Below are 21,741 nucleotides of genomic sequence, written 5' to 3'. Positions count from 1 at the left end.
ATTTTGCTTCCTTGGATATTTGTAATAATAAGTGGGCACTTCAAGCATTTGCACCAACATATAAATGATCTATATGTACCCGCCCTATTCAAATTGACCTAAGCGTAAGAATACCAACGAAGTTTCGTTTGGGAGAAATAAACGTTAGTGAAAGTTCGCTATGAAATGCTCGTTCTGACTTTCGAAACTTCGCCAGCATTCGGCTGCAGAGACGCAACTTCACAATTTTAGTGAATTAGCGTCGTGGTAGCGAATTTGCTGCTGGCGAAGTGGTGCGGAGTGTGGCGAAGCCTTCGCAGGCGAAAATATACCCTTTAGTGAATTTGCCCCAAAGTCAATGACACCCAAGAGGGGCAGGAGAGCAATATTTGGAACAAGGTGGTGCTTACCAAGAGTTTAATTTAAGACTCAGTCCCCCTTTAGTAACTCAAGAGGTGGCGGCATTCTCCTTTCCTTAGAACGGGTGTTTTAAAGCTTTTATATTCATGCCCAGACTACCCTACTACTTCCTTAGCTCATAAGAAGTTATGAAGATACATAATACTGTCACAGGTCTAATGTTTTGTGAGTATTTTAAGGTCAGTTATTGAAGTCCTGGCTAATGAATGAAGGAAACGAATGATGAAATAACAATATGTACCAATATTTCTTCAACTGCTTCTTGTATTGCCAGGTATTGGTGGTCGGATCTTGGCTGCGATTGCTGTTGGACCTTGAGTGGGGTCCAGAATTAGAACTTTAACCATAGAAGATAATACACTTATGGCTGACACATGATCCCACAGGCTGAGGGGTATATAGGGGCTAACAGGGTTGACATTGTAGGACATGCACCTGATTCACCTTGGCTACAACCAGTTGCCCAAACCTCACAAACCTCATATCAGGATTCTCCCCTCTCAACAGGTAAAATTGTGAAGTTGGTGGTTGAATTCTAAAACATGGAGGTGCATCAAGGAAAATGAGGCCAATGTCCAAGATTTATGACACTGCTTCTATCTCAACCTCAGTAGTGGTGGGACCTACGATAATGAGATGTATATCCTGTGCTCTGTGCTACCCACTACTTTTGTGCTTGACAAAACCAATAAAAGAAGCTCTTGGGTCAACTACAACGAAGTAGTTGGACACCTCTACCGATCATGAATGCTGCTCCTGATGCACAGCCGTGTTCTGTGATGGATGATGTATAACAAGTGGAGAGAAAAAGAAGACAAGATGGAATTCTCCCAGCTCTCACATGTGTTTGATATGGCGCCAACCAAACCATAAACTGCTGGCAATCTACAAGCGACCCTACGTCCTACTTGCAGTCCCAAAAGGTTTAAATAAACCTCAGATGTCGAGCATCATAGATTGCCTTTGATTTCAGCAAAGGATGTATACAGAGAATGAAATTAGCCTTGTTAACTCATTAAGCACAAGATCATTCTCAGCAATCGCATCTCATCACGGCATCAATACTCTTCACGGGACTCATGATCGTTAATGGGTTCCTCCTGGATTTTCATGGCATAGGCCTACAGTGGTATTTTGGAAAATCATGCAAATATGAAGATGAGTGGGAAATTATAGAGACCATCTCTCCCTACTATACCTGCTATCCCACAGTCACACTCCCTTCCCAGAAACTATTATCCACTGTTACTATAGGTACCATCTCTCCCTACTATACCTGCTATCCCACAGTCACACTCCCTTCCCAGAGACTATTATCCACTGTTACTATAGGTACCATCTCTCCCTACTATACCTGCTATCCCACAGTCACACTCCCTTCCCAGAGACTATTATCCACTGTTACTATAGGCACCATCTCTCCCTACTATACCTGCTATCCCACAGTCACACTCCCTTCCCAGAGACTATTATCCACTGTTACTATAGACACCATCTCTCCCTACTATACCTGCTATCCCACAGTCACACTCCCTTCCCAGAGACTATTATCCACTGTTACTATAGGCACCATCTCTCCCTACTATACCTGCTATCCCACAGTCACACTCCCTTCCCAGAGACTATTATCCCACTGTTACTATAGACACCATCTCTCCCTACTAAACCTGTTATCCCACAGTCACACTCCCTTCCCAGAGACTATTATCCACTGTTACTATAGGCACCATCTCTCCCTACTATACCTGTTATCCCACAGTCACACTCCCTTCCCAGAGACTATTATCCACTGTTACTATAGGCACCACCTCTCCCTACTATACCTGCTATCCCACAGTCACACTCCCTTCCCAGAGACTATTATCCACTGTTACTATAGGCACCATCTCTCCCTACTATACCTGCTATCCCACAGTCACACTCACTTCCCAGAGACTATTACCCACTGTTACTATAGACACCATCTCTCCCTACTATACCTGCTATCCCACAGTCACACTCCCTTCCCAGAGGCTATTTCAGAAGGCCTGGTATACTACAGCCCTTTAAGACATATTACATAGGTAACATGAACCCATACAGGCTTTTTCCAATCACTGCTCATCAGCAGCAACTAAGCATAAAAACACCATTACCCTGAAGCTCCCCAGGAATGAAATGGTTAAAAAGAGGCGGAGCGCCTGGTTGAACAGAGGGACTTTAAAGTGAGGTATCCCATGTGACATGTGGGGTTCTGGCTCCCCTGGTGATGAATCTCATGCCGTACTACTGGCACCAGTCTGAACCACAAGTGGCCATTAAAATAAACATCCCCAGGCTTCACTGACAGCCAGTCTCCAGGAGAGGCCCGGCCCGCAAATGAGGAGGTGGGTGAGGGAAGCCTAACGGCTGTGTATTAACCTGACTGCTTTAAACAAACACTCCACCCTCACCTCCCTGTCCCAGCAGCACCCAGGCTCAATGAGAGCAGTGTCTGGGGCTAAGGCGTTGGCATCGCCTATGGGACCAGGGGCTGTTTACCCCTCTCTATACAAACAGCAGCGTTCTGAGAAGCCCACCTCTCCAGGACCCCATCTGATTATGGGGAGAGCTGTAAACAGGCCTAGATGGAGGTCTAATGGGTGACACCTGAAGGACAGGCCCAATTCTGTTTGGTCGGTTGCTGAGTCCTAAGCCAAGGTCCACCCAAAAACTCTTTCTTTCATAATAAAAGAAATGATAATTTTCCAATACACATTCATTACACTTAACTGCCGTATTACTTTACCCCTAAATGCACTGCTGGTTCTGAATCTTGAAATAACATAGCAGAAGTCACTTCTCCTCCGGGTATGTTAATCACCTGGCTTCAGCTTCATTTTCTGGAATCAGAAACATTAGTGGAGAAAGCATAAACAGTCAGACACTAGTGATGGGTGAATCTGTCCCATTTTGCTTCCGTAAAATTCGCGAAACGCATTAAAGTCAATGGGAGTCAAAATAATTTTGACGCTCGACATTTTTGATGTGATCGACAATTTTTATGCGCGCGACTATTTTGTCCAAATGCATTAAAAGCAATGGGCGAAACGCAAATCCATGCTTGGGGTCAGAGACACGCTCAGATTCGGGTGATTAGTCGCCCAGCGACAAATTTCCTCTTCTTCGGGGGACTAATCTCCCCAAACTGCCTCCTGCCGGCTAGAATGTAAATCTCCGGGGGAGGGTGGCAATCGGTGTGCTTGTTTTCCGGGGGAAACTTGGGCGACTTTGGAAAACGAAGGGCTCAGAGTGCCATGTCACCGGCGATTTCCATTCTAGCCGGCAGGCAGGGGGGATTAGTCACCCCAAAGAAGAGCCGTTTTATCGCCGGGCGACTAAATCTCCCCGAATCTGAGCTTGTGTCTCTGCCCTTATGGCAGCTCTGCTCCTGGGAGAATAATGGAGAAACGAGGGAGAGTTATGGAGGGAGACAGGCTGGACAATGTACTCGTGCCCTAACATAAAGACAGCCAGTGCCCTAGATATACAGTAGAGCCTTACTGTCCTTGGCAGGAAGTTAATGCAACAGGAAGCCAGACGATACAAGTGTGCAGCAGTCATTATGCTCCCCCATGCATATTTTTTTTTTTTCAAAATATCAATTTTTAAAGTGTAACTAAACATGACACAAATTAAAGATTTTAATTTGAAGATGACGTCCCCTTTCGAACAAGCAGTGGCCACAATGACATATATATATATATATACGCTGTGCTGGAAAATGTTCTACAGGATCCTCTTGCATGGCACAGAAGCGGCAGACTTATAGTACTTATAGTGCTCATAGAAGGCCGTGTCTGTGTAGTGAGATCTGGATGGGAGCCAAGTGGAGAGGAGGCTACGAGGGGAGGTGGAGAACAAGGGGGGGCGCTCGGCAAACAGTATATTTCCTTTAGAAATTCCATGTCAAAAATGTAACCTAACAAGTCGCAGGCTCCAGTTTCAATAAATCAGCCGAGCTGGGTAACAGTAGCACACGCCTCGTTCCCCTCCTGCCCCAGGTAAAGTGCTTTCTGCACATCTTTGGGTCACAAAAAAAGCTGTTGCTGTTTAACCCTTGCTGGGCCACAGTCAGAGTTCATCAATGACTTCATTCATAAATAAATGGGATGTTTGTGGTCTACTGGTGGCCATCACCCAAGGGCCCACTACCCCAGCTGTGGAGTTCCTCTTTAAACCCTCCCCCCCGACTGCTGTACCCCCTGAACCACCCTAAGGGCAAGGCCAGACGTGGTGTTTTTACGTTGCGTTTTTACGTTGCGTTTTTACGTTGCGTTTTTACGTTGCGTTTTTAAAAAAGAACAGCCAGGCGTAAATACGCATAAACTGCACTACCACTGAAACTAAATGGAAAATGCAGTATGGCAATTCACACAGGTCGCTTGCAAGCTGAAATCCGCCACAGGACGCCAGTATTGGCGTTTTTTTAGCAGAAACGCCAATACGTCAAGAAACTACCAAATCAATAGACTGTATGGGATCTGCCCATTTGAAACCACACTTTGCATAAATATGCAGCGTATTTTAAATATGGGGTCCAAATTCTCAATGAGAACAATGAGAAGTGCATGTTGGGAAAAGAATCCTACGTGCTGAAAAACACATGAAAAACGCATGTTGACGGTCGCATGTGGTTTCAGTGGCGAATTTACGCCTGGCTGTTCTTTTTTAAAAACGCAACATACAAACGCCACAAAAACGCTACGTCTGGCTTTGCCCTTATGGCGGCCATGATTATTCCTCATCAGAGCAAACAATAGCATCTCATCCACACGCTCCAATGAAACATGTTTGGAGCAGGGGGTTCTGTAGTGGGCCATAAGTTCAATAAATGTGTCCATGGTTTCCCTTTCCGCCCCTAATTTGTATATGTAAATTAGGGTTCGGATTTGGTTCAGTATTCGGGCGAATCTTTCTCAAAGGATTCGGGTATTCGGCCAAATCCCAAACAGTGGATTTCACCGGATATAAAGTTATTTGCAAATGTAATTGCTATTGAAAGCAGAGTCTGTCTGTCCCTATATGTACTGCTGGTTCTTCTGCAGCCAAGACAGGTCTGATCCGGAGCTTGCTTTCTTCTACATTGTTTCAAAAGTCTGTTTATCAGTAGCAACTATTTCTACAGTTTACCTGCGGAGGGCAGTGTTGAGCTCTGTGGTTTGGCAGAGACGGGTGTGAACAGCAGGAAGAATACAGAGCTGACTATATCGCTGGTACCAGCGCCGTTTTCTGCAGCTGTTTTGGGTTGCTGTTCTGTTCTGGTGCCGCATAAGAAAGAATCAACACTCCGGATTTGGATTTGATGTTCCTTCATTAGAGTGAATGGGTGCTGATCTTAGTGATCTGATTGGATGTGGGGATGGGCAAATTTTTTCGCCTTGTTTTGCCGCAGAAATTACGCCCATAGACTTGTATGGCGTTGTGCGACCAAAAAAAAAGAAGCGCGTCAAAAACAAATTTTGCCGCGCAACAAAATGTTTTTGATGCCCATAGACTTTAATGGGCATCGGCAACGTTTTGCCGGTGGCGAATTTTTGCCGACACGAAACGGGTCAAATTTGCCCATCCCTAGATGGGAGATGTTAAGTTAACACTTGAGATGCTGACACAGATTGACAATAAACGCAGTCTAACACAACTAGGGATGCACCGAATACAGGGTTTGGGATTCAGCCAGGATTTGTCCTTTTTCTGCAAGATTCTGAATTTTCATATGCAAATTAGGGGTGGGGAGGGAAATCGCATGACTTTTTGTTACAAAACAAGGAAGTAGTTTTTTTCCCCTTCCCATCCTTAATTTGCATATGCAAATTAGGATTTGGATTCGGTTCGGTATTCAGCCGAATCCAAAATAGTGGATTTGGTGCATCCCTAAACACAACATCTTCTAAATGAGAGGCTGACAATCTATGGGGCTGCCTGGAGCCAGGATATGGGGACAGCGGAAATAAGTTACTGGTCCCCAAAACTAAAATATACAGAATCTCTTATCAGTCAGTGCCCAAATGGACCCCCTATACATCCAGCCCCCCCCCCAGCAACCACAGGGTCTGCTTCTTTTCTAGTTTTGCCCAGTCTTATCACCAACTAGGATAGACCAGTAAACTCATGTATCCCAATATACCTAAAGGTGGCCATAGATGTCGAGATCTGCTCGTTTGTCGATGTTGCCAAAAGAGCGGATCTCTCCCCGATGTGCCACTTTGAAGTGAGTGATATCGGGCTGATCCAATTGTGGGCCATAGAGCCCAACAATGGGATCATAATGGATCTGATACGGGCGGTCAGATCGAGGGACCGTATACACGCAAAGATGCGGCAGTGATCTGACAGGGATTTTTTAACCTGCCTGATCGAGATTGGGTCAACTTTCAGAGAGATATTGATTGTTGAAGCCCGTCGGATGGCCCCACACACGGGGCAATAAGCTTCCAGCTCTGGTAGGACTTGGCACCCCAGTCCGACACAGTCTTAAGGTGGCCATAGACGATCTTTCCTGGAAAAGATATTTCCAGTAAAGATCGTTAGTTTCAATACACACGTGTAGAGCTGAATTGTCAGATATACACATAGAAACAATAGAATTTTACTCTTCAGTAGTAACAACGGCTGATGTTCGGGTACCTTCAAAGGCCCAATCAAAATTCACCAAACACGCACCTAATGTGGAATGAAATGTGTTTTAGGGCTGGGACACACTGGGCGATTTGGGGAGATTTAGTCGCCTGGCGACTAATCGCCGCGACTTTCCACGACCAATCTTCCCCGAATGCTTCCCCTCGCTCTGCGCCTAGCTAAAATGAAAATACGCCTGCGCTAATCACACGCGGCGATTCATTTTCCGAAGTCGCCCGAAGTTTCCTCGTGAGGCAACTTCGGGCGACTTCAGAAAACGAATCGCCGTGTGTGATTAGCGCAGGCGATTTTTCATTTTATCCAGGCGCAGAGCGAGGGGAGGCATTCGGGGAGAATAGTCGCTGCGATTAGTCGCCAGGCGACTAAATCTCCCCAAATCGCCCAGTGTGTCCCTACCCTTATTATTGAATATACTTTTGTTTATAACAGAGGTCTTCAGAGTGTTTGGGTTCAGGCTCCACTTTGTTCGGACCCCTAGGGTTGCCACCTATATTGTGTTGGGAAAATAGGCAGGGGGTGGGACGGGTGACATCAGAGGGGCAGCGTGATGATGTCTAGATGATGTCTAGATTTTCTAATTTGCAAATCCGGACTTTTCACCAGGCAGCTCTTCCAAAACCCGGCTGTCAGGGTGAAATCCGGACAGGTGACAACCCTACGGACCTCCCTAAAAAGGCTCCTGAAAATTGGTTCTCCCACCAGAGGTGTGGGCTAACAGAGATAGTACTCTGCTGGGGTAACAATAATATTTGGGTGATAGGTGACATTTAGTAGCAGCGCCGATTCGGACCTAAGCGCCGCCTGAGGCGGCTCCTGCAATGCCGCCCCCCCTCGCCGACTTACTTGTCGGGAGGGGAGGCAGGAACACTAATGCGGAGAGCGCAATTGCGCTCTCTCGCATTAGTAAAGCCGAATTTCCGGTTTAAAAAACGGAAATTCGGCTCTTAAAGGTGCAGGAGCGGCTTTTTGCCGCCCCTGGAAACCGCTTCGGCGTTGCCGCCTGAGGCGAGCGTCTCAGCTCGCCTCATTGGCGGCGCGCCCCTGTTTAGTAGTATAAGATATATAGGAACCCACTGCCCCCCATTTAAAGAGATGGCTGGTTCACGGGGAGGGTCAGAGCCTGTTACTAGGGCTGCTCCTCCCTCAAGCGGCAGTTAGTGACCAATTACCAAGGGTGGCAAAAAGCCTCAGGCAGCAGCAGCCCCAGAAACACCCTCTGCCTAGGGTTGCCACCTTTGCTGATGGCTAAATCCAAACGCTATTTTAGAAAAAAAACAAAAAACATTCTTACTTTTGATTGATTTGCTTTTTCTGTAACAATAATAAATGAACTGCACTTGATAGTAACTAAGCCATGTTGGGGTGAGTATTTTAGTATTTAAATGTTTTTTGTGTATTGGCCAGATTATTGTTCGTGTTTCATACGGCTGAAAACCGAACAGAAAGTTGACAACCGAACAGGCCTTCCAAAAAAAGAACTAGGGATGCATATAATCCACTATTTTGGATTCGGCCGAACCCTTGAATCCTTAGCGAAAGATTTGGCTGAATACCGAACCGAATCCTAATTTGTAGGGATGCACCGAAACCAGGATTCGGTTCGGGATTCGGCATTTTTCAGCAGGATTCGGCCAAATCCTTCTGCCCGGCCGAACCGAATTAGAATCCTAATTTGCATATGCAAATTAGAGGTGGGATGAAAATTGTGTGTATTTTTGTCACAAAACAAGGAAGTAAAAAATGTTTTCCCCTTCCCACCCCTAATTTGCATATGCAAATTAGCATATGCAAATTAGGGTTTGGATTCGGTTCAGTATTATTTTTGCATCCCTACTAATTTGCATATGCAATTAGGGGTGGAAAGAGGAACAATTTCCCTCCACCCCTAATTTGCATATGCAAATTCGGTGCGGCCAGGCAGAAGGATTCAGCCAAATCCAATCCTGCTTAAAAAGGCCGAATCCTGGCCAAATACTGGATTCGGTGCATCCCTAGTGGCAACTCTACCTCTGCCTGTTACTCCTTGTCGCTTGAACTTCATGTTACTATAAAAGTTACAATTGTAGGGGGGCTTGAACCAATATTTGGCCAAAAAGGAAAGGGTTTTAAACCCAAAAAGTCAGAAGTGTATACAATATAAACTAATACAACAAAAATCTTCCATTCACAAGCCGCTGAGACTGCGTTTGGGAATGGTAGGAATATTTCAGCACTATAATGAGCTATAGCTTATCCCTTATTCCCTTAAATTCCCAGTCCTGTTAGCATTGCACCCCAATGAATAATAACATTGAAATATATTTATAAACATAAGGGGGCGGCCTCAGAAAAAGTAAGGAGGTCAAGGGCCAGGGAAAATTACCTGAAACCTCCTTCCTATAACTCAACACAAATCCATTAGCGGCTCAGCTGTTGCAGAAATCTGCTAATTAACGTGTTTCCTCCGTAATCCTAACGATTACATCCCATGAATACGTCCCCAGTCAGTGCTGAGCAGGGACGGAGAGGGAAAAAAGGAGGAATTTATACATTTTTCCTATTTCACCTTACCCTTGTTGGGTGTAAAGCAAAGCACCATGGCAGCACCCACTCATGTGCAAAAGTGTCCCCAACAGCAATGGGTAAATCCAGTTCTGTGTTCAGAGTGTTTTTCCCGTAATAAAATGTGTAGGAGGGAAATGGTTCCTTATTGATGGGAATTCAGTGAAAGCAGGTCATTGATCTGATTCTTGGTGACATCGATGGGAGCAACAATGGCACCCAGTTTAGGACGTTCTACGAAGTGGCCCAAATCTCTCGGGATAATAACGACTACTATATACTGATATGCTTAAAATGGCTGATTGAATTGCACTACAACTCCCAGCATCCTCTGCTTGTCACTCTATGATGACATTTGTCAACAGCTCGGAAAATTCTGTCTGTTTCCCCGGATAGAAAAATTATTTGTTGGACCTGGTTAAGGAAAGGAATAGGCGAGAACATTTGTTAAAGAAGAAATAAACCATAAAAATGAATATGGTTCACAATTCCATATTTTACATAATGAATTTATTGCACCAGCCCAAATTTTCAGCTTGTCAATAACAGCAACGATCCAAACTTGTCACAGGGGGTCATCATCTTGGAAAGTGTCTGTGACACTCACATGCTCAGTGGGCTCTGATTGGCTGTTGAGAAGCTAAGCTTAGGGCTCGTCACTAATTATCCAGCAGAAAATGAGCTTCCCCTGTAATATAAGCTGATGCTACAGGTTTGCTGATTATTAAATTCTGATGCTAATTGCACTGGTTTCTGTGTGGCCATGTAGTAATTATCTGTATTAATTACTAATCAGCCTTATATTGTGACATTTCTATTCTATGTGTACTGTATATTGTGAGTGGGTCCCTAAGCTCAGTAAGTGACAGCAGCACAGAGCATGTGCAGTGAATCAGCAGAAAAGAAGATGGGGAGCTACTGGGGCATCTTTGGAGACACAGATCTTTACTGCTAAAGGGCCGTGGTTGCCTTGGGCTGGTACAGAAGCATAAAACATAATGTACAACATTTCTAGTTACTCCTTTAGTTAAGCTTTAGTTCTCCTTTAAATGTCAAATTACACAGACCAGAAAGCCACTGGGTCTCTCTGTACCTGATGGAATCTGCAGACTGTGCCCTCGGGTGCACCCGCTGGGTTAAAGGACCTGTAACGCTTGTAAGAAGTGGGGCGCAGACTAGCCGGAGTCAGAGGGGAGGTGCTGGAGAAAGAGGGGCTAACAAACACGTGAACACACACCAAAAAATGTCCCAGCACATTTATTAAACAATTAGATTTTATTGGATTTAAGGGAAAATCCCCAATCTCTCCTAAATCCCCACTGCTACTGCTCTGCCAGTTTATATCCACATAAAAACATATCCTCGGCCTGGGGCTCTGATCACGCAATGTCTGATTGGCTTCTGCAGGGATTGCGGAACGAGCGACACCACTTTTGGGTTTGTGTTTTTCGTGGGACTAGATGTGGCTCACTGGTTAAAGGGGAAGTAGCACCTTCACTTAGCAATGACTGTTTTAATTAGTGTGTAGGGTTGCCATCTGTCCAAAAGTTCCAGTACGGATTTCCAAATTAGGAATGAAGTGAATGACATGGCGATCCGCCACCTGCCCCGCTCCTGACATAACCCGATCTGCGCCCAATATCACCGCCCAGCCCGTGCCCATTTTCATAAAAAAAAAGAAAAGATGGTAACCCTACTAGTGTACCACCTCCCACAGCAATCAGGACAAAGATGGCGCGCCTCTTCTCTTTAAAGGAGTTGTTCACTTTTAAATGAACTTTTAGTATGATGTAGAGAATGATATTCTGAAACTCTTTGCAATTGGTTTTCATTTTTTATTATTCGTGGTTTTTGAGTTATTTAGCTTTTCATTCAGCAGCTCTCCGGTTTGCAATTTCAGCAATCTGGTTGCTAGGGTTCAAGTTGCCCCTAGTAACCAAGCATTGATTTGAATAAGAGACTGAAATATGAATAGGAGAGGGATGGAATAGAAAGATAAAAAGTAGCAATAACAATAAATGTGTGGCCTTACATTGTTTTTTTAGATGGGGTCAGTGACCCCCATTGGAAAGAGTCAGAAGAAGAAGGCAAATTATTCAAAAACAATAAAAATGAAGGCCAATTGAAAAGCTGCTTAGAATTAACCATTCTATAACATACTAAACGTTAGCTTAAAGGTGAACCACCCCTTTAAGCTCCTTCAGCTTTCATGCAAGCTATGGATTCCTTTGGCCTTACTGTATATAGGGTATAACACATACTCACTGGGCCATCTTAGGGGTTGCACAATGTCTGATATATAACCACACTGCTCCCCGGGTGTGCACTGTGTATAAGCTACACCACATTAGGAGGAGATAGTAAGGCCACATTATGATTCAATAGTTGGACCTGAGGGCCAACTCAAGCCTGGCCTGGTAAAGCCATACTCACAGGGATTGCCCCCTCTTAGATGTAAGGCAGACTGGTACCCCCAGTGAATTTCTTTCCTTGTCCTTCAATGGCACAATTAAAGGAGCTCTAAACCCTAAAAATGAATGTGGCTAAAAATGGCATATTTTATATAGTGAACTTATTGCACGAGGCTAAAGTTTCAGCTTGTCAATAGCAGCAATGATCCAGGACTTCAAACTTGTCACAGGGGGTCACCATCTTGGAAAGTGTCTGTGACACTCACATGCTCAGTGGGCTCTTATTGGCTGTTGAGAAGCTAAGCTTAGGGCTCGTCACTAATTATCCAGCAGAAAATGAGCTTCCCTGGCTGTAATATAAGCTGATGCTACAGGTTTGCTGATTATTAAATTCTGATGCTAATTGCACTGGTTTCTGTGCTGCCATGTAGTAATTATCTGTATTAATTACTAATCAGCCTTATATTGTGACATTTCTATTCTATGTGTACTGTACATTGTGAGTGGCTCCCTAAGCTCAGTAAGTGACAGCAGCACAGAGCATGTGCAGTGAATCAGCAGAAAAGAAGATGGGGAGCTACTGGGGCATCTTTGGAGACACAGATCTTTACCGCTACATGACTGTGGTTGCCTTGGGCTGGTACAGAAGCACAAAACATAATGTACAACATTTCTAGCTACTTCTTTTGTTAGGCTTTAGTTCTCCTTTAAGAGATATTAATCATTCACATCAGTCCCAGGGAGAGTAAAGTGTAAGCTCCACTGGAGTAGTGAATGATGTATAATGGCTGTAAAGTGATGGGGCATACAGTATGTTGTGACCCTTTTAGTCACAGGAGCCTACATGAAACCTTGGACATGTCTAGTATTCTATATCCCCCCCAAATATCTCAAAAGAAGGGGTGTTTCCCTTCCCTGCAGAGTGCTGAGCTGGCATTCCATAGCCCAGTGTCGGGCACACCCGGAGCCAGTGGGAGAATCCTGCGTCACTCGGCTACTGCTTCTCTCCGCTCGGACATAATTGTGAAAACACGAGCAGGAGGCTAATTAGGTGGAGCAGACTCCACTCTCCATTCCTCCAGTCAAAAGCAATTAACGGAGAGGTAGGTAACTACACGCTGTGGGACTTACACATGGTTTTAATCATTCAGTTCTACTTATTGATAATAATTAAAAACATTTCTCCTTCGGTTGCAATTGAATATATATATTTATTCAGTGACCGGCCTGTGGCTATTTTCTATGCTCGGGTGCATGTCTCCATCATTACCGACACCCTACTGCAGACTTTAATAGGAGCTGGGGGGGGGGGCTGTGCGTATACGAGGGTCTCAATGGGAAGTATATCTCACTAGTACTAAAGTGAATAGAGAAAGAGAGAGGGACAGCAACACAGACAGATAAACAGACAGCAGTATACACATAGATAGTAGAACCAAAGGTAAATAGGACAATATGGACCGATGTAAGACAGCAGAACACTTATGTTGTTGATATAAGCTGCTTAACCAACATACAAAACACACGTCTGCTGCTTATTGGCCTGTGTATGGTGCCATCCTGACCAACCAATAACCGCCCATAAATCAGTCAGATCTCTATCAGGCAGGTTAGTAAAGTCCATGGGATAAGGATGACACTGGCCTCTATATTCGTTCCTTTTTTTTGCTTGCAATTGATGGGCATGTAAATTGTTTAAAGGAGAAGGAAAGCTACTGAAGCAGTTTATTGCCAATAGATTAGCCACAATAGTACAAGCTATAACACTATATTTATTCTGTAGAATGCTTTACCATACCTGAGTAAACAGCTCTAGAAGATCTCTCTGTTTGTTTAGGATAGCAGCTGCCATATTAGCTTGGTGTGACATAACTTCCTGCCTAAGTCTCTCCCTGCTCACTCTTAGCTCTGGGCTCAGATTAAAGCAGGGAGGGGAGGGGGAAGGGGAGAGAGGAGCAAACTGAGCATGCTCAAGCCCTGGAGGTTTAAGCTGAAAACAGGAAGTCTGATATGGAAGCCCATGAGTACACAATAGAAGGAAAGAAAAGCTGTGTTTATTTTGACAGAGGACTCAGAGGGTTTTATAGGTGTATTTAAATAGACCTTTCTGATAAAGCTTACTTAATTTTAGCCTTTCCTTCTCCTTTATTGACTCCCCCATGTGAAGCCAGCCCACATCTGAAGGGATCCTGGTGTATCTTGCCCCCAACAAATCTGTTTCACCCCAGCCATGATCCCCTGCATGGAGAGATATTGGAAGGGATGCCCCTGGGTGACGATTTTTTGCATTTCAATGGAGCTAGTTTTCGGGTGCAAATAACTGACATGGTACCAGGGCAAAAGGTAGTAGCACCTAAATGCAAGCCCCCTACTTGGGTCCAAGCAACCCACTATGCAATTAGGATGACACCCAAAAAATATGGTGAGTTGAAATATCTGCTTGCGTGCTGTTTAATAACTGGGGCAAAATTCTGTGCCCTGGATTATTAGGCAATGGGTGTAATAAAATAAATTGTGCAAATAAATTGTATGGAAAAATACAAATAAATTGTGCCTTTTTTGCACTTTGTACACTCCATAAACGAGGTCCTGTCTCTCGTGCTTTCTATTGAGTGTCATTTGCTTTGATAGTTTCCCTGGAATCCATCTCAGAATTTGGTCTAGTTCCAAAATCTTATTTACTCATCCAAGTATTTACTCCAAATAACCCCCCCCATGTCACAAGGCGCCCCCCTGGTAATTGAAAGCATTAAACGAATTAGTTCTGGCGAATGCTCAGCATAGCTCTCCATGAGCAGGAAGAGGGGCTGCATTGTCTCTCGTAGCCTCGGGGTGAAAAGCACATGAAGGACCTTGGGCCAGTTCTTTGCTTTAATGCCATTTTTGGTGACCAGAAAACTTTTTTCTCCTATAATAAAGTTAAAAAAAACCCCCAACTTTAAGCAGCACAACTAACTCAGTAAATGGTGTAAAACAGGGCCACCAGGTCTACAAAAGTCATCAACTGAATCATTTCATGTAACTTATAAGGTTGAGGAAACATGCTACATGTATAAAGCTATTTGTTGACATCCAAAACATCCACCCAAAATATTGGCAATTTAATTATTGTTATCTTGTTCATAGAAGATCCATAGAGACTACTCTGAATGTGCCACCCACTCCGGGCCTCCATCAGTATCCTGCTCCTGTGTTGGCAGTTTCAAGCTATAAGAAGACCACCTCAAATATAATGAAAAATAATGAAGGTACAGCTTCCGCATCAAAATCTGAATGGAGAAGACTCCTCTTGGGTAATAAGTTTATTAAGTTTGCTCTTGGTGTTTTCTACAACCCAACGAACAATGAGATTTCAAAAAAATTTCAAAAAGTACTTGGCCAATTAAGCTGCTCGCTGTCCCATTTTGCTTGTTCCAAGTCATAGTTGATGTCCAAGTGATAGTTGAAATCCAAGTGACAGTTGAGGTCCAAGTGATAGTTGAGGTCCAAGTGACAGTTGAAGTCCAAGTGACAGTTGAGGTCCAAGTGATAGTTGATGTCCAAGTGATAGTTGAGGTCCAAGTGATAGTTGATGTCCAAGTGACAGTTGAGGTCCAAGTGACAGTTGAGGTCCAAGTGACAGTTGAAGTCCAAGTTATAGTTGAGGTCCAAGTGATAGTTGATGTCCAAGTGACAGTTGAGGTCCAAGTGATAGTTGAGGTCTAAATGATACACTTGAGAAAGGGCCTTGGTGCCTGAAACATGTTGTGTGGATACATAATAAATCTTAAATGCAGTTATTCTGCCTACAGCATGTGATTCTCATACTTTGACAGAATCGTGATTTATAAGAGGAGGCCAGGGACGGAGCTTCCAGGGAAACACATAGTCTTGCTATATGAAAAGTGCGGCTAATGAGTGTAAACTTATCATAGAGGTCTAAATGATAGTTGAGGTCCAAGTGATAGTTGATGTCCAAGTGATAGTTGAGGTCCAAGTGATTGTTAAGGTCCAAGTAATAGTAATATAGAAAAATAATGAAGGTACAGCTTCCGCATCAAAATCTGAATGGAGAAGACTCCTCTTGGGTAATAAGTTTATTAAGTTTGCTCTTGGTGTTTTCTACAACCCAACGAACAATGAGATTTCAAAAAAATTTCAAAAAGTACTTGGCCAATTAAGCTGCTCGCTGTCCCATTTTGCTTGTTCCAAGTCATAGTTGATGTCCAAGTGATAGTTGAAATCCAAGTGACAGTTGAGGTCCAAGTGATAGTTGAGGTCCAAGTGACAGTTGAAGTCCAAGTGACAGTTGAGGTCCAAGTGATAGTTGATGTCCAAGTGACAGTTGAGGTCCAAGTGATAGTTGATGTCCAAGTGACAGTTGAGGTCCAAGTGACAGTTGAGGTCCAAGTGACAGTTGAAGTCCAAGTTATAGTTGAGGTCCAAGTGATAGTTGATGTCCAAGTGACAGTTGAGGTCCAAGTGATAGTTGAGGTCTAAATGATACACTTGAGAAAGGGCCTTGGTGCCTGAAACATGTTGTGTGGATACATAATAAATCTTAAATGCAGTTATTCTGCCTACAGCATGTGATTCCCATACTTTGACAGAATCGTGATTTATAAGAGGAGGCCAGGGACGGAGCTTCCAGGGAAACACATAGTCTTGCTATACGAAAAGTGCGGCTAATGAGTGTAAACTTATCATAGAGGTCTAAATGATAGTTGAGGTCCAAGTGATAGTTGATGTCCAAGTGATAGTTGAGGTCCAAGTGATTGTTAAGGTCCAAGTAATAGTCGAGGTCCAAGTGATAGTTGAGGTTCATGGCACAATGAGGTCCTCAGATCAATGCAGATGCCATTAGAGGAGCCCATTGTTTAAGTGCCACCCATAGGCAAAAAGACTGGGCCGTCTGGCAAGGCCAAGTTGGAACTCAATGTCAAAGTAGCATTTTGACTGCTGGTTGTTACAAAGCTTCTCGTCCCGTATCTGCTCCCTAATGTATGAGGAAACAAAGTTCCTGAAACACTCCCAGTGGTGACCCGTGGGCCTCCATTCAGAAAGACAGTGAGACCAACTATTGTGAGCACTTTATTTCCCATATATTAATATAACGTGAGGCGGTATCTGACCCCCACAAAATGGAAGCTTAGGTGAAAATGTTACATCTTCCATTAGCTTTATGGTAGGAACTAGTCAGGGGCAATTCTCTTTCTTTTACAACTGGCTTCTTGTGAGGGAAGGTTAGGATGGATGAATTGTAGATCTGTGCATCACTAAGAAGAACCACCACTACTAAACGGACAACAAAGAGGACAGCTCACGGCTTCACCACTAAGGTGTCATTTTCTAAAGAAAATAATAGTCAAACTCTAAAGTTTTTAGTTGAGAAATACCGCTGGGAATATATGGGAATGAATTCTGACCTGCAGCTTAAGGCTATGTCATGTAACTACATATGTCTGCCATTAATCGTGGTGTTAGCCTGCAGGACCTGCTGTGACCTCAGGGGGAAATCACCCATGTGACATATGACAGAACAGTAAAACACTGCTGTGCCATTGTCCCTAACGATGGGGGGTCACAGTCACTTAGATTCCCTCCTCTGCTGCTCTGCCCCGGGAGACAAATTACAGTAACCTTACGTTGCTTGAGATGACCTCTTAGAGTAATTATTAAATCTGTTAACAGAAAATTGCTGGCTAATATTCCCTCCTGAGAAACATGTATCAGCCTACCTTACCCTTCATTTGGCATTTGGGCAAAATCAAAAGGGTAACTCAACCCAAAAACCCATAGAAAGAGACTACTTAAGTTTAGCTAAGCGCAAGAAGCTTGTCTTGTTTGAGAATGTATTAAAGACAGTATAGAAGCCCTTTTTTGTTCATTAAGAATGTTTTCAAGCCCCAAAAATGTCTAGAGTTTACTTGAAATTGTATATGAATACAATATATAGAGCCTCATGGGGCCCCTGTGCCTTCCGGGCCCCCCTGCAGCCGCAGGGTCTGCTTCCTCTGTAGTTACTCCCCTGATCTCAGTGTCACAATGGAGCAGCGATTTTCTTTAGCCAGCAGGGGGAGCAACTGCTTTATTTGCAATCAGGCTAACCAGACAATGATTGCAGACTAAAGTTGGCCATGCATGGACCAATTTCAGCGACTTATGGTGGCCATAGATGTGCAGATTTTATTTTCAAGTACGACGATTAGTGATGGGAAAACGTATTCCCCAGGCACAAATTTGCCGACGAATTTGCGTCAATTAAACGGACGCCCATTGACTTTAATGCGCTTCGGAATTGTCGCTGGCGGCAATCTTGATGCCCTTGAATTGATACCAGCGTCAAAATTCGCGTTTCGTGAATTTTTCGTCTGTTTCACGATTTTCGGGGCAAAATGGGATAAATTCGTCCATCACTAACGATGACCATCCTTTGCAACCTCCCTGGCGTTTCAAGTACACAGAGGCCCAAACACCCCCCCCCCCCAATAGTGCCTGTCTTTGTGAGTGTATAGCAGCCTTTGCCAGAATTGACAGATAGCCAGTCTGGTCCTAGCTGGTTCCCATAAAAATGAGTGGGCTATCATGTGCTTAATATTTGGTCCAGAAAGATCAATCACACAGCAATGCATGACAATTGGCTGGAACTAGTGTTGCTACCTGTCTCCAGCTTAGCCTTTCATATACCAGCCAAGGGGACCAGCAACTGTCCCGTTTTCAGCGGAACAGTCCCGATTTTGACAGCTCAACCCACAGTCCTGTGTTTGTACTGAAAAGTCCTTTCTCTGCACTGAACAGCCAGAAAAAGAAACAAAGTTTCTAACTTAATTGGCTTTTGGCAGAGAGCCCATATCAGCCACCAGGTCCAACTAAAGGTGGCCATGCACGAGCAGATTAAAGCTGCCGACATCAGTTCTTTAGAGCGATTCGGCAGCTTATCTGCCTGTGTGTGGGGGCACCTGAGGCCAAAAATTGTCCAGATATCGGTCAAGTTTGATTTTTTTCTACGTTCCAGGGCCACATTGCAATCATAGCATTGCAATCCAATCGTTCAGCCCCAGGGCCGAATGTTCGGATTCACCCAATATCACCCAGCCGTTACTGGGCATATCAGGTTAAGATCCGCCAAACGAGCGGATCTTATAGTGTATGGCCACCTTTAGATACTTTGTAACAATTTGAGATAAGCAAATAAGTAATTGTAACAATATAAGATAACAGGTCCCTTGGGAAAAGTTAGACTCACAGCTTAAAGGGCAATTCACCTTCATTAGCAAAACTGTAATAACTGAAAAAAAATCACAGAAATATGTTCAATCTTTTATAACCCGTGAAATTTTGTAAAATGAACATGGTAATAAGGGGATATTTTTGGCTATGCGTGCCAAATGTTTTTGTCCCTCTTTTTATTTTCAAAATGTTGGGAAGTATGGGACCAGAATTGCGGCAAATGTACTTTTTAATAACCTGACATTTTGCCCCTTGCCTGCCCCAATCCCTACTTTCAGTCTGGCCTCTATTCTTTACAACCCTTTATCACCCAGACTAACACATAATATTTTATCCTGATTTAGTCCTTTTAAAACATCAGCCAGACTTATGTATATTATTGCTCCGCCCCCTCATGGCCATGCCCCCTCCCCTTTCTATATGGTCGGAATTTTTTTTCATGAAAGTGGCAACCAGAGTTCAGAAAGTGTCCTAAGCATCGAGTTCCATGTATGACCAGCGTGTATGGCCAGCCCGTTTGGCCTCCATTCTGATCTGATCGTTGGGCCCTAGGGCCCACAATCGGATCAGCCCGATATCGCCCTCCTCAATGTGGGTATATCGGGAAGAGATCTGCTAAATTACATCACCAAACGAGCGGATCTCTGCATCTATGGCCACCTTTAGACTTGTGTAATGTTCATGGGTTTGTGTCTGTGTTTATATACAGTATATATTAGTATATATATATATTTAATACACAAAAGCCATGAATAGCTTGTAAATTATATCTTTATAAACGGTGAGTTCTGATGTCATCAGTTATAAACGGTGAGTTCTGATGTCATTTCTGTCACATGACTCACTGAAATTTGTGTATTATAATAAATAAAGTTATTTATTATTTAGTGAATAAAGTACCTCCAATTGTAAAATATGAGGATATTAGAAGTTACCTTTGAATTCCATGACCTAGGTATGCACCAAATCTACTATTTGGGATTCGGCCTGAATCCTTTGTGAAAGATTCGGGCTGAATACCAAACCAAATTCCTAATCTGCATATGCAAATTAGGGTTGGGAAAGTAAAAAGTGGAAAAACATTTCCCCCCCTTTGTTTTGTGATGAAAACTCATGTGATTTCCCTTACCGCACCTAATTTAAATATGCAAATTAGGATTCGAATTCGGTTAGGCCAGGCGCAAGGATTCAGACGAATATGAATCACATGCTGAAAAAGGCAAAACCCTGGCTGAATCAAGTACCGAATCCTGGATTCAATACATCTCTATTATATATATAAGCTCCCAGTTTATAGAAAGCTCCGCTTATTTGGCGACCTCACAAGATGAGTGGATATTATTGTGTTTGGCCACCGTAACACTCTCTAAAACAGGCCCCTCCTCCACAAAGGATTCTTTCTAATAGTGCACTGGCCAGCATTTAAAAAGCTTCAATGTCATTTTTAATTGAAGGGGAACAGTCTTGGATATACACATGCACCAAAATGGTAAAGGATACAAATAACTTTTTTTTTACTTTATTTCCCAAATAATTATTTATTTTTTATACAAATGTGTTAATAATTCACTTCTTCAGCCATTTCCCCCTTACGGCAATCAATCCCACCATGCTGCATGTCAACAGCGCAGTGCTGACTCATGTTTGAATCAACCAATTACAGCAGGTAACATCTGTCCATGACACACAGCATGAGTGTAAAAAATGTTAGGTTGAGCAGTCAATAAAGTTTGTTTGTGAAACTGGTTTCTTAAATATCCTCTAAGGTGCACTGGATTTTTTGTAATAGCTTTGCTGTCTCTTTTAAGTTTGGACATTTGATATATGTACAGTGTATGATTTAGGCCTCACTCCCAAGAGGAAGTCTGGCTGAGATTAAGCATTTGGCTTAGACGTCTCAGCATCCCCTCTTTTAATTCACCTTTAATTTAACTTTTAATATGATTTTAGAGTTATTTAGCTTTTTATTCAACTGTTCTCCTGTTAATTTCTGCAATTGGGTTACTAGGGGCCAAATTACCCTAGCAACCATGCATGGATACGAATAAGAGAATAGGATATAAATAGCAAAGGGTCTCAATAGAAAGATGATTAATAAAGATTAGCAATAGCAATAAACGTGTAGCCTTACAGAGCATTTGTTTTTAGATGACCCCATTTGAAATTAAATTGAAATTAAAAATTGAAAATAGTCACATTAACAGTGAACTACCCCTTTAAGAGACCCCTATATGATCGGTCATTCCTATATTATTGTGCTTAGTACAAGGGAATACCTATACAGAGATTTATTGGTATGTCCCGGCATGTCCCTGTACAGGCTATGAGCCAGCTTACTAAGCCCTGTCTGATAGGCTACCCCTGCTGGTTTCTTGGTGGGGGATAACAATAATATAGGAGGGCTATGGTAGGTGATTAGGAGCTTGTGGTTTGAAAACAATGGATGAAATTGCAAGCTGAGCTAAAACACATGGCAAATTAAAAATTATTATATTTCACCCTTAATAACTCCATTAGTCGAAGT

General features: G+C 43.3%; 1 pseudogene; it reads right to left on the bottom strand.

Annotated features, from left to right (window-relative positions):
- Positions 1-16,812, bottom strand: part of LOC108702320 — an 80,522-nt pseudogene extending 63,710 nt beyond the window's left edge.
- Between the last annotated feature and the right edge of the window lie 4,929 nt (positions 16,813-21,741).

The sequence above is a fragment of the Xenopus laevis genome, chromosome 9_10S, assembly GCF_017654675.1.
Source record: "Xenopus laevis strain J_2021 chromosome 9_10S, Xenopus_laevis_v10.1, whole genome shotgun sequence".
Lineage (NCBI taxonomy): Eukaryota > Metazoa > Chordata > Amphibia > Anura > Pipidae > Xenopus > Xenopus laevis.
The sequence above is the reverse complement of the archived record's forward strand: the minus strand, read 5'-3'. Positions and strand labels throughout refer to the sequence as shown.